This window comes from Lycium ferocissimum, chromosome 2 (genome assembly GCF_029784015.1).
Source record: "Lycium ferocissimum isolate CSIRO_LF1 chromosome 2, AGI_CSIRO_Lferr_CH_V1, whole genome shotgun sequence".
Lineage (NCBI taxonomy): Eukaryota > Viridiplantae > Streptophyta > Magnoliopsida > Solanales > Solanaceae > Lycium > Lycium ferocissimum.
Window position 1 is genome coordinate 7,343,720 of NC_081343.1, and position 12,523 is coordinate 7,356,242.

Consider the following 12,523-nt stretch of genomic DNA (forward strand, 5'->3'; position numbering starts at 1 on the left):
TGTATACGGTAAAAATCGGATTAATGTTTGACCGGTGAGACCGGGGACCAAGAAAAGGAAGAAACAAGCACGAGCGTTCAGACCGGGGGTATTGCATCAGTAGTGCTTGATCAGAAGAAGTCGGAGGAAAATCGTAAGGTCCGATTTATCCGGGGCAAACTACTTATCAGTTAGTCCGGTTTCTACATGGCCAAGTTGATCGTGGCCGATAGTCCGATTTCTTCATGGCCGTTATGATCGTGGTCGTTGGTCCGGTTAATCAGTTATTCGATTGCCACGTGTGAAGACCGCTTTGCCACCTATTACTGTCAGTCGTACGGGTGTCAGACCGTACGACCCAACCTTATCCATATTAGGGCTTCCTTTATTTTAAAAGGGCTTGATGATGTATGAAAGGCCCATAGAGAAAAACTATAAATAGGGGGCACTTCCCTACTTTTAGGGGTTAGCTTTTCAGATCAAAAACATTTGTAATAGAATTTATATTGAAGCTCTCTCTTTCTTTCTCTTTCTTTCTAATTTTGGTCCGGATTGCAGTGTTGTTTGACTTGATTCAACCATACACGATATAGCATCAAAATATATATATATATATATATATATATATATATATATTAGCTCAAATCCATAATATTAACTTATTCATCCAAGTTATTAACACATAGATATTTATATATATAAAGTCATTATACACAAACCCGCATATACATTCCTCATTAACCGAAATAGATTAAAGTATTCACATATCTTATACCTCACTTACAAATTCAACTTATTACCTAATTTCGGGGTAAACAACGTCTTTTAAGTTCGAATCTCCAAATTAACTAAAAGGGACTTTACAAGAATGATGCAAAATACCAACAGACCAAATCATAAAGCTCTATCCAATTAGAACAATGAACTTGATATTAGTTGAATCATATGAGGCATCCAAACTTTATGTTTGTTTTGCAGACTATTGCGGAATGAAAGAAGATTTCACTGTTGTGTGTTCTTCCCTTGAGTGCGTTTATTTTGCTTTCGACCAAATTTTAAACAAATAAATTAATATTAGTCTAAAGTTGCAAAAGAAACTGAACTACCAATAAAACTATATATGATCAAACTTTAGACCACTTTGTCTAAGATTGTTTGGAATTGTCTGAAATTGGTTGTGAAGCACATATATTATAATTTCAAACCTTTATAAAATAGGGATAAATTATACCAGGAAAAGGGCTATTTATGAAAATTAGGCAGTATTATGGGGTCTTGGACCCTTGCCCAACAATTTGCGCTGTATGATTTTTTTTTTTTTCAAGTCAATCTTTAAAAAGTAGCTTGCATGAACAACTATAGTTTCTATGCTTCTAACCAATCGTAGCTACTGTTTTTGTAGTTACACTTTGTAGCTAGGTTTTACTTATTTCGCATGTATTCGGGTGTATTCATATACACAGTTCCAAAGTACAGTCTATCAAATACATATATATATACATCAGTCGAACAATACATACAGTCAAATACATCTAGTTTGCCCAAAAATACAATCAAAATCTAGAAGTTCTATACTCCGATAACAGTTCCAAAATTTGTAATTACAATTCATAGCTATGTTTACAATCAAATGCGTAGCTATCTTTACCTGTTTCTAATCTTCTTTACTCAAATACTCCATTCGGATCAAAAAAAGAGTCCACTTAGCCATTTTTTCTTGGATAAAAAAAGAGTCCACTTAGCAAATCTCAGATGTGTGCTCAAAGTGGACTTGAGGAAAGCTTATGACACCTTGGACTGGGATTTTCTTCAAAGAATGCTGATTGATCTGGGCTTCCCACACACATTTGTTATGTGGATCATGGAGTGCATATCCACAGTATCTTATTCCTTGACATTAAATGGAGGACTGACCAAACCATTCCAAGGAAAGAGGGGCATTAGGCAAGGAGACCCCATGTCTCCTTACCTATTTGTGATTGCTATGGAATACTTGCAGAGAGAGTTTTCTCAACTAGCACTGAGCAGGACCTTTTCCTTCGATCCAAGATGCAAAAGGCTGGGAATTATACACATATGCTTTGTTGATGATCTTTTAATGTTTTGCAGGGCTGACTTGATATCTATAAGGCTCTTATTAGAGACTTTCACCAAATTTTCTCTTGCCTCAGGCCTCCAGGCAAGTGCAGAAAAGAGCTCTATCTATGTTGCTGGTATATCAAATGATCTGAAGATAGATATTATTCAGACTTTGGGATTTCCTGAAGGCGCTCTACCCTTCAGATACCTTGGTGTTCCCCTGGCAAGAAAAAATTGTCCATTATTCAATGCTGGCCTTTGGTGGAGAAGATTACTTCAAAAATCAACTGCTGGTCATTTAAGCTGCTTTCGTATGCTGGCAGGCTGCAGCTGATAAAATCAGTCTTATTTGGAGTTCAGTCATATTGGTCACAGATCTTCCTGCTGCCAAAAAAGGTGATGAAGATGATTGAATCCCTGTGCAGATCATTCTTATGGACTGGGACTTCTTCTATCTCCAAAAAAGCACTAGTTGCATGGGAGAGAGTATGTATGCCACAGGCAGCAGGGGGCCTGAATGTCACAAACCTTTGTATGTGGAACAAGGCAGCAGTTACAAAACAACTCTGGGCAATTGCTATGAAAAAAGACTACCTTTGGATTAAATAGATACATAGCTTCTACATTAAACGAAATGATTTGGCACAACTTCAAATACCTAAGACTGCAGCTTGGGTTGTTAGGAAAATTTAGGAACAAGGGACATACTACTTGGCCTACAAGGCATATCAGGCAACATCACACAAAGGCTATCCCAGCTACAGCAGGGGGAGAGGTTCAGCATCAAGAAACTGTATCTTCTGATAATGCCACAATACCCAAGAGTTCCCTGGAAATACATGGTACTTCAACCTCAGCTACACCCTAGATTTAAGTTCATCCTTTGGCTTGTTGCAAACAAGAGGCTAGCCACCGTGCATGTGCTGATGAAATTTGGTATGCAAGTGCCTCAGACTTGTGTGTTTTGTGGGTTGGCTGATGAAGTGTTTGAGCACTTGTTCTTTGATTGTCCTTATGTTAATACTATGTGGACTAAGATGCTAGCTTGGTTAGGACAGCATAGGCTTGTTGAAACCTGGGCATCTGAGGTGATCTGGAATTAATACGCCAGCCTAGGAAATGCGTTATCGGGCAATTGTCAACTACACATTTGGCATGTTGATATATCTGGTATTGAGAGATAGGAATGCAGTCAGATTTCAGAGAAGGACTACTTCAGCAAACGAATTGTGCAGGGAAATGGCTCAAAGATATACACATCAGAGGAAATACTATCTCTAACTGGCAAAGGACTCTTAGTCAACTTAATTCTTATCCCTAGGACTGATGAGCTCTATTGTATTTCTTATGATGTTGTACTTGTATAGACGTTAGAAGTGTGTATAGGCTTTTGTTATGTATTTTGAGCGCGGAAGGTCGACCGCCTTGGGTATTGTAACGAACACTTTTTGGTTGAATAGAATGAAACTGTTTACCCAAATAAAAAAGAATTAATCTTGTTTTTCCATATTTGCCCCTATTAAGTGTTATATGATCAAATCCCAATGCCTATTTAATTAGGGGTAGTTTAGTCAAATTATCTATTTTTGTCTAGGAGTTAGTATTTTAATGGGGGGCGTCTAAATGGCTAAGTGAACTCTTTTTTTTATGCGGAGGGAGTAACATTCATCAACTTTCACTACCTTGAAATATTCACCATCTATGCATTGAAAAATACAAAATATACTACTGGAAAATGAGCCTATGGCAACAAACATATTAGCAACTGCTTTAATAACCGCGTTGTTATAAAGATCGTCTATTGCAACAGTTCCAACTGTTGCAATAGGACTTCGATGCTACTGGAACATTTCGACTCTTAAACCGTTGCAATAGTGTTTGAACCGTTGCCATAGCTCTAGTTATTGCTACAATTTTGTCCACCGTACCAATAGATGTATCTAATGGAACACATTTTGGGTTAAAAAATTCTATTGGTACGGTTTTTAGTTCCCTCGTTATTTTCCCTCCTAAAATTTCACTAATCCCTCCAAACCCCCCAAAAACTTTGTACTCTTTTCTTTTAATCTCTATTTGTTTATTTGTTCTAAAAAATAAAACAAGGTTCCAAAACGCTCTTACACCAGTTCATATCACAAAATTGCAAACCCTTTAACACCAACACTTATCACAAAATTGCAAACCCATTAACACCAACTCTTCTCGCCATCTCCTCACGGACGAACTCCATTCAAAGTAAGTTCTCCTTCCTCTACGCCATCTCTATACCATTAGCTTATCGCTATTAGCTTTTTCTTTTAGGAATTTCAAACAAAATATAGAAAAGAAAATTTCAGGAAAATGTTAGTATATGCTCCATTTTGTAGCAGCAACATAAAATCAATATTGCATATTTGATGTATGAAAGTTCTAGGATTTTTTTTTGTTGTTGGGTCTTGTTCTGCAAAATCTAATTGATTTTGATATTGCTGTGCTTTTCTTGTTGGGCTCTCTTTGAACAGCGGACACACCAACACTTTACGATGTGAATCGCAGTGGTGAGGTTTCAATTGAGATTATTCTTCCTTTTCTCGAGTTAAATTGTTTGTCTTTTATTTTAAATCCCATTTACCCAGAAAAGATTACAGCTTTCTTAGAATTGTTTGATTGATTTTTTGTCAAAATTTTCTGTAGAGTTTGTTCGAGTTCATCGATTGAGGTCGCTTACCAGTAGATTTGATATTTAGCTCGGTTGATTGCGTCTGCATCTCTCCAGGTACTCCCTCTCTCATAATTTTTTTTTATTTATTTTGCAATTCTGAATAGTTGATTCTGAATTGTAGTCCCATATTCCTTTGATATACACTTTATGCCTGAGATGCGTAATACAATTTTTGGGGTTTGTTTTTGGGGGTTTGTCCCATTATAATTTTCGAATTAAATTTTTTAGTGTTCTCTTTGGTATTTTTTCTTAAAATCTATTATGGATTGGCTTCTTCTTATGCTGCAAGGAAGTATTGAAATTTTGGAGATTTAAGCTTATGTGTTTGCTTTCTTAAGAGGATTTATACGTTATGCTTAAGATGCGTAATTGGTGGAATTAGACACTTTGAAGAATTCTAATTGATTAGTCATTTTATTGCTATCTTTGTGTTTAAAGAATGATGTCGATACGATTAGGTTTAACCGTTAATGGTTCCGTTAAAAGAAGCAAATTAAAAAAAAAAAAAAAAAAAAACATTTGTGGTTATTGTGGCTAGCGCTGTTGTTTGAATTTTGGATCTTTTTTATCTGTTAAGGTTTTTGGTTATGGATACCAGGTTTGGGTTGTCATATACATTAGAAAAGCTTTTTAAGGAAGTTTTTCGAAAACAAAATCTCGTTGTAATCAAGTAAGCAATTCATACACAATTATTTCGAAATAAATTAAGTTTCAAAATAGAAATTTTCGTAGTTTTATTTCTCAAAGAAATCAAATTTTAAATGACAGTCAGCCCTTTTGCCTTTTGGCTTAAAAGCCATTTTAGTTTTATCCAATCCATCTACATCCCTTGTCTGTAATTTCAGTGGCATATCAACGGTAAAGATAAGTTTTTTATCCATCACTTCAATCTTTAGAATGTCCTTATGCAAAGCTTCAATGGTCAAGTTTCCTCCATTTTTGCTCCTTTACTTTGTTGTTTGATTTTGGTTCTGCTGTGAATCTCCAACGAGACGAGTGTCTCCTTATTGAAATGCCTAAAAAAGTATTTACTTAAATAAGGGGTAGTGGTTTATACATTATATGGCATGAGCAAAAGCATCAATGACTAAACAAACAAAAGATTTGGGCTATCTGTTAGCTGAGAATATCCTGATAACCCTATGAGAAATTGTTGATAGCTTTGGCCTCTTTGCTGTATTGAATAATTACTGACTTTACACCAAGAGCCCTGCGTTCAAGAAATGATCCTGAATCCTGCACGTTGAAGATAAAATAAATTTTATCTTTATAATCTCTTGCTGCTAAATGCTTTTTTATGAAACTAGAGATCGTAAGTCTAAAAAAAAGGTCCTTACTATTAGTTGCAACTCTGGAAAACCAACAGAGGAAATAAAAGTACGTTCCGATAAGCCAGCAGTTGCACTTAATAATGAGATGTTGTTTTGTCTCTTTATTTAGAGAAACTGTGCTCTCTAATATAAATGTTGTATCTCGAACCGTCCATGTGCAGAACCTACAATACTCGTCTGTTAGAATACTTTAAGAGGTTTTTGTAAATTGATATTTTTGAGCTGCTCAAAGTGTTGACTTGTGCTTCACATAGAAGCATCAGTGGTTATGACCTCCTATCTGGAGACATTTCTTTCAGTGTGTAGCTTGGGATTAGGAACACTATGAAATAAAAAAATATGGTTTCTTTTTTCCTTTTCGGATATGGAAGCAGTTTTTTACTTTGCTAGCCAAGCCATTAATATTCGCAAGTAACATTTCCATAAACGAAGTGTAGAATCTGCAAATCTAATCACTCTTGTAACCAATGGTACAATGGAAATCTCGAAAATTTTCAAATTTGCATTAGGAAATATGGTGTTTTTGTGTATGCATGTGTCTCTTTTTCTCATTATCATGTACTTAATAAAAAATAATTTGTAATAGTAATTGTCTACTGTATCTTGCTTGTCGTTCTGCCTTTGATTTTTCATCATTTTTTTTTAATAAAGTCCACTTGGCATGATGCCTAGGGCTAATTTTATATATTTTTCTCAACGCGAAACAAATAAAGAGTCTTTACTAATGTAGTCAAAATGGCTAATAAAGATGCAAAAATTAATCTAATGACCAACTTAAAATTTATATGATATCTTAAGTTGGTGCTACAAATTGCTAATAGCCTACTAACTAGAAATCTGAAAATTACATTGTAAACTATAAGATAAAATGGTTTTTGGTCATTAAATGATCAAACAACTGTTTCAGCAAAATGTATAATTGCCATATATCCTCTGCAGCTGCCAAATATTTGCATATATGGCATCACCTCATGTTGTAGCTGTATGAGCAATCTGTTGCATATTTGGTAATCTTTCTCTGCTGCAGAATCTTGCATGTAGTAGCAACTTCTGCCTTTCTCACTTGAAACTTGAAATTGCAACTTTGCTTGTGTAGTTGCTGCACCACACAACCAGTAGAACTAATATATCCCATATCATTTCCTGAATTTGGATCAATGAAATAATAGTGGTAGCCTACATTGTATGAAGTTTGTATCACATCATATCCTACATAAGTAGGACCAATAACACAAACACTAACCACAAGTCCAAAAATCCTGTTGCCAATATAAATCAGTACCAGTAGCAGCTGCTTGCACAATGACCAGTAATCAAAATTCCTGCTACCAGTATATATCCATGTAGCCTGTTTATTCCTTTTCCTTATATTTGCTATAACTCCCATATCATTTCTAAGCTGAGTAGGATCAATAGGGTATAGCATATTATCAAATTTGGTCCATAGTTGCATCACTTCATTCCCATTTGCATAGGATCAGTGGCACAAACATGTTCCAGTTTTCCTGATTTCCTGGTGCTGTTGTATTTCCATGCAAAACTTAAACTTGCAAAAAAGAATATAGTGTTAGTGTAAAAATTTACCACCATGCTCTCCTCCCATAGGATTTAATATGGTGATAAGGCCTCCTTGCTATCCCACCACCAACAACCATCTTCAATATCACCATCAGGCATGAATTTTCAGCATAATTACAGCACTTGTGACCTTGTCTGACTAGCAGCACCCTACCTTTTGCAACTGTTGTACATCTGTAAGTCCCAAACCAAATCCTGCTGCCTGCAAGTTTCCATGGAAAACTTGTTCCCAGCTTACCAAGTCTCATGTCATTTCTTGTGATAAAGACAGATATATAAAACTCCACTTTACACCATTTTTGGATCAACTCATTTCTCAACTGAGTAGGATCATTGAACCAGTATAGCACCACCTCATTTCTCACATGAACAGGCTCCATAATAAGCATGATTCCTGTACTATTTAGATCTTTGTCCACCAGTAGTATGCTCAAATTGCCACAACCATCAGTAACACTAAAACTGGTGGTATTGTTTTTCCTCCCATCACCAGATGACATTTAGTAACCAATTATATGCTTAGAAAAGCGGAACAACACAAACAATAACACTTATTTACTTGTAAATATGGTTTGTGATAACAAATGAAAAGAAAAAAAAAAAGGCAAACTAAAATCATGTCAATTCATCACGCTTCATGATAATTCAAATAGGATTTGTCAAAAATTTGCTAGTCATGTCCAATATCTCATTTGAAAAGGTGGCTGAGATCAGCACAATTTGAAGATTTAGTATGCAAATGTCAATTGCTTAGTACAAAAGCAGCAACATATGCAAGTTTTAATAATGGCAACACTTCTTTCAACATCCACACACTATTATCATCTCACGATGCAAAGGCGAAGTAAATAAAATTCTAACTTTCTGCTGCCAAGACACACAACAAAAAATAAGAAAATGACTTTTATGATGGGACTAGAGAAAAAAAATTCATATGTGACATTCACACTTATTTCTCCTCCCAATGGGCCCCTCGTCCCCCGCCCCACACCCCTTGCCCATCCACCACTACCCCAACCCCACCACTAAAATTTGGTAACTGCAATTTATATAACTGAAAGTGTCCTTTACACTCTAAAGTCGGTTGTTGAAATGTGTCGTAGATGCTAGTGTATAGAGGGGGAAATGCACCTGAGGTTGGTTTGCCCGACCGGATGCTCAAGAGGTCTGGGGGATCCATACAGCTGGCTTCCACTCCTACCAACTCCTATCACGTCTACCGACCTTGATTAGAGAACCATATCATACACTAACATTGTGGTCACAGAGAGGTCACATCACCCATACTTTAGGGGTTGAAAAGTCCAACTTTGACTTATATAAGGATAGCTTAGGATAGAAGGAAGGGCATCTTGCTCACACTTTATAAACTCTATCTCTCTATTCTCTCTAAGGCAATATAAACAAGAACATCCATTATTTATCTATTTTCTTGAATCATTTTCTTGTTTGTTATCTCGCATTGTGCTTTACCCGTACTCATTGCTACTCCAAACCGGGCTCATAACAGAGTTTTCAGGATTGGATACGACTCACTTGTCTTCAAATCCTATAAAAACAAATCTCTAACTGATTTTCTGATCTAATCCATTTTCATCGGAAAACAACTAGATTGTTCCACAGTCATAGCATGTTTCGCCAACCCATCCGCTACTTGATTTGCTTCTCTATAACAATAACTAATCTTACCTCCGCTTGGTGTAAGTGTCTTCAATAATCATCTTGAGCTTCATGTTGTCAATACCTTGATTTTTTAAGAAGTTCGTTATGATCAGGGAGTCAAGTTCCAATCAATTTCTTGATTCCCATTCTAATGAACCAACCAACTCCAAACTTGACAGCTTGAGCTTGATGGTTATTGTTGTACATGATTGGGACCAAAAAAGTCATAATTAAGTTTCCTTAGTCATCCCTAATTATTCCCCTTATACCAGCTTTTCCTTTTGCTTCCATAAAGCTTTCATTTGTGTTTAATTTAATCCAACCACTAGAAGGAGAGTTCCCTGTAACTTGCTTTAATACTCTAATTGGTTCCATCAACTCAACCACTTCACAGAGTTTAACCCAAAGTGTAATATCACAGTTAGGAAAAGCAAGTCCAATAGCTACCTTAATAATTCAAAAGATCTGATGAGTTATGCTTTTATAAGAGAAGCCTTCTTGGCCCCATATACCAAGGAAAGACTACCTTTTTTTAAATGTAAGAAGCCGAAAGGGTGAACGAGCGATGCGGTAACACACCACAGAAAAAAGGGGAAGATTACGGCTGTTAAAATTAGGTATAACAACGGTTTCAAACCACCGTAATCAGCCAAAATGACGGTTTTCAACACCGCCACAATACCTGCTGCCATTATGTAATAGTCCCACCCCCAGAGCGGAATCCTTCCTAAGAAAGCATTTTTCCCGTTTTGTTGAATGCTTTTTGCTTGTCTAAGCATCATCCCCCTATCATGATAATAAGGTTCCTTTTCTAATTCTAAAAGCTAGCCTCCTATGGCCATTTCCTTTTGATTTAGTACTATTACGGTCGTTTCTGCCAAAACCGCCGTAAAATGCACGTTATATACTAGTGCTAATAATTTGTATTTTTTAGGCGACAATTACGACGGTTCGAAATGCATTTTTTATACTGACTTTTGTAATTGTATAAAATAATATTTTGGCAGTTTAGACCACCCTAAGCAGTTAACAATTCTGTATATCAGATTTAGATCCTATTTCTGCACCTTTTATTAAATCAAACACCATTCATAATAATTCCACCTTTTATGAAATCAAACACCATAATAATTTAACACTTGCAAGGATTAAATGAGAAAACAAAAGTATCCCAAAATTACATCTAGATTCAAGTTAGAGTTTCAAAGGGATTCGCCAACAATACCCAAAAAACATAGTTTTGATCCAAATGATGATTATTAATTGTCACTCGCTCTATCGTCGTTGTTACTTCTATCGAGGATCTTCCTGGTCCAATTGGAGACGGAGCGCTTCCTAAATCTTGTGCTTGCTAAAAAAATTAGGATTACAACTAAACAAGTATTATATACAGGCTGAGAATGCTAATTGATACAATAGGGAGTGCTCTACATAAAATAACTGTATAATTAAAATCTTAAACCTCTCTTGCCACTGTGTAAGATAGTCATCTTCGCGTCCACAACTACACAGATCAGTCAATTATTTCCACTTGGTGCAAGATGTGTCTCCTCAAAATCCTAGATCCACAGGATGCCCCAAAAGACACCACCTCTAGTTAAAGAACTAACCTTTTTTAAAAGGTACTGACTTCTTAAAATGTGTATTCTCAAAATGTGCATCATAATATTTTAAGTCTATAATAAAGATAAAATAAGTACTTGTACCTGTGGAGGAGTGGGAAATAAGTAATTAAACTCCTCGGGGATACTCCCTATCATTCGATATAAGCTTGTTAGCGCATTTAATTGTGATCTCATAGCCGCCAACTCTTGTTGCCATTGTGGAGGAGCGCTAGCACCACATGAACCCATAAAAAAATGACCACCTCGCCTTGATCTTTGATTGAATGCCACAGTTGGAACGACACCCATGTCTAACCCTCAAACATGGCCAGAGTGCTCGGACCGAAGACCACACCAAACACATCATTCGGCGAAACATCTGCAAGACCATCTGAGGTTTGACGACTCCTTTCTTCCTTGGTAATGACTAAAGGAGGCCAAGATAGGGACTAGGCTACTCAGCAAACATCTTTTTTTCCAATCTGTACTAAATATATCTTCCAAGATCACTGACTATAAAAGGTGACCAACAAACACTCAGAAAGAAGAATATAAAACCAACATCTAAATAAAAAGATCAGCATCAGCTAATGGACAAGTTCATTCATCTCAAGAAAAAACAAACGCAACCACTTAACCAAAGCTCTATCTTTGGGTAGGGATCTAGTAGTTCAGTTGGTGGCTACCTAAACCTTTACCTTGTTGGTGAGGGTTCGAATCCCCACATTGTAATCTCCTCTCACATTTCCCCTTCCCCTACCCCCTATGTAATAAAAAATAATTAAAAAAAAAAACTCTTTTTGGATATTAAAAGTAAACAAATAAATAATTGCCAACAGAACAAAGATGAGAGAGGAAATTGTTAATTAAAAGGGATAGCTAATTCCATTTCACATATATGAGACAAAAGATCATTTTTTTTTACACCATTACAAAACCACCTAAAGAAGTCAAAGGTCCCAACTTTCTCAATACCCAATATAATCACACAGAAAATAATCATCGACCAAAAAAAGGGAGAATCATCCAGAATTGCAGGCTTTTAGTTACTGAAAAAAAGAAAAAATTCAAGGAAAAAAAACTCATGCAATTTAAAAACCTAAAACACTAGACTAAGCAAACGACCAATTCAAGAAAAATAAATCACTAGCTTCAAATTTCAAGACTAACCTAGAAAAGAGGAGCAAAAATTGTGTCAAACCAGCAAAAATAGAAGAGAAATAAAAGAAAGTAACTCAACAACAGTTAAAACCCATAAGACAATAGTAGTTTGCTCGTTGATTATGTTCCATCAAGTGTCTATGCAACTAAGATGTTGCATTAAAAGGTACTGACTTCTCAAAATGTGTATTCTCAAAATGTGCATCATAATATTTTAAATCTATAATAAAGATAAAATAAGTACTTGTACATGTGGAGGAGTCGGAAATAAGTGATTAAACTCCTCGGGATACTCCCTATGTCCATTTTATATAAGCTTTTTAGCGCATTTAATTGTGATATTATATCCGCCATCTCTTGTTGCCATTGTGGGGGTGAAGCACTAGCACTAGATGAACGCATATAAAAAACGACCACCTAGCCTTGAT

The 12,523-nt window shown here is 36.0% G+C and overlaps 1 long non-coding RNA gene across 1 annotated transcript; it reads left to right on the forward strand.

Moving 5' to 3' along the window:
• Positions 1-4,086: 4,086 nt before the first annotated feature.
• On the forward strand, positions 4,087-5,402 carry LOC132033369 (uncharacterized). The gene is made up of 3 exons (XR_009408725.1): positions 4,087-4,293; positions 4,560-4,595; positions 4,732-5,402. It is a non-coding gene; the product is annotated as an uncharacterized LOC132033369 (long non-coding RNA).
• Positions 5,403-12,523: the final 7,121 nt, after the last annotated feature.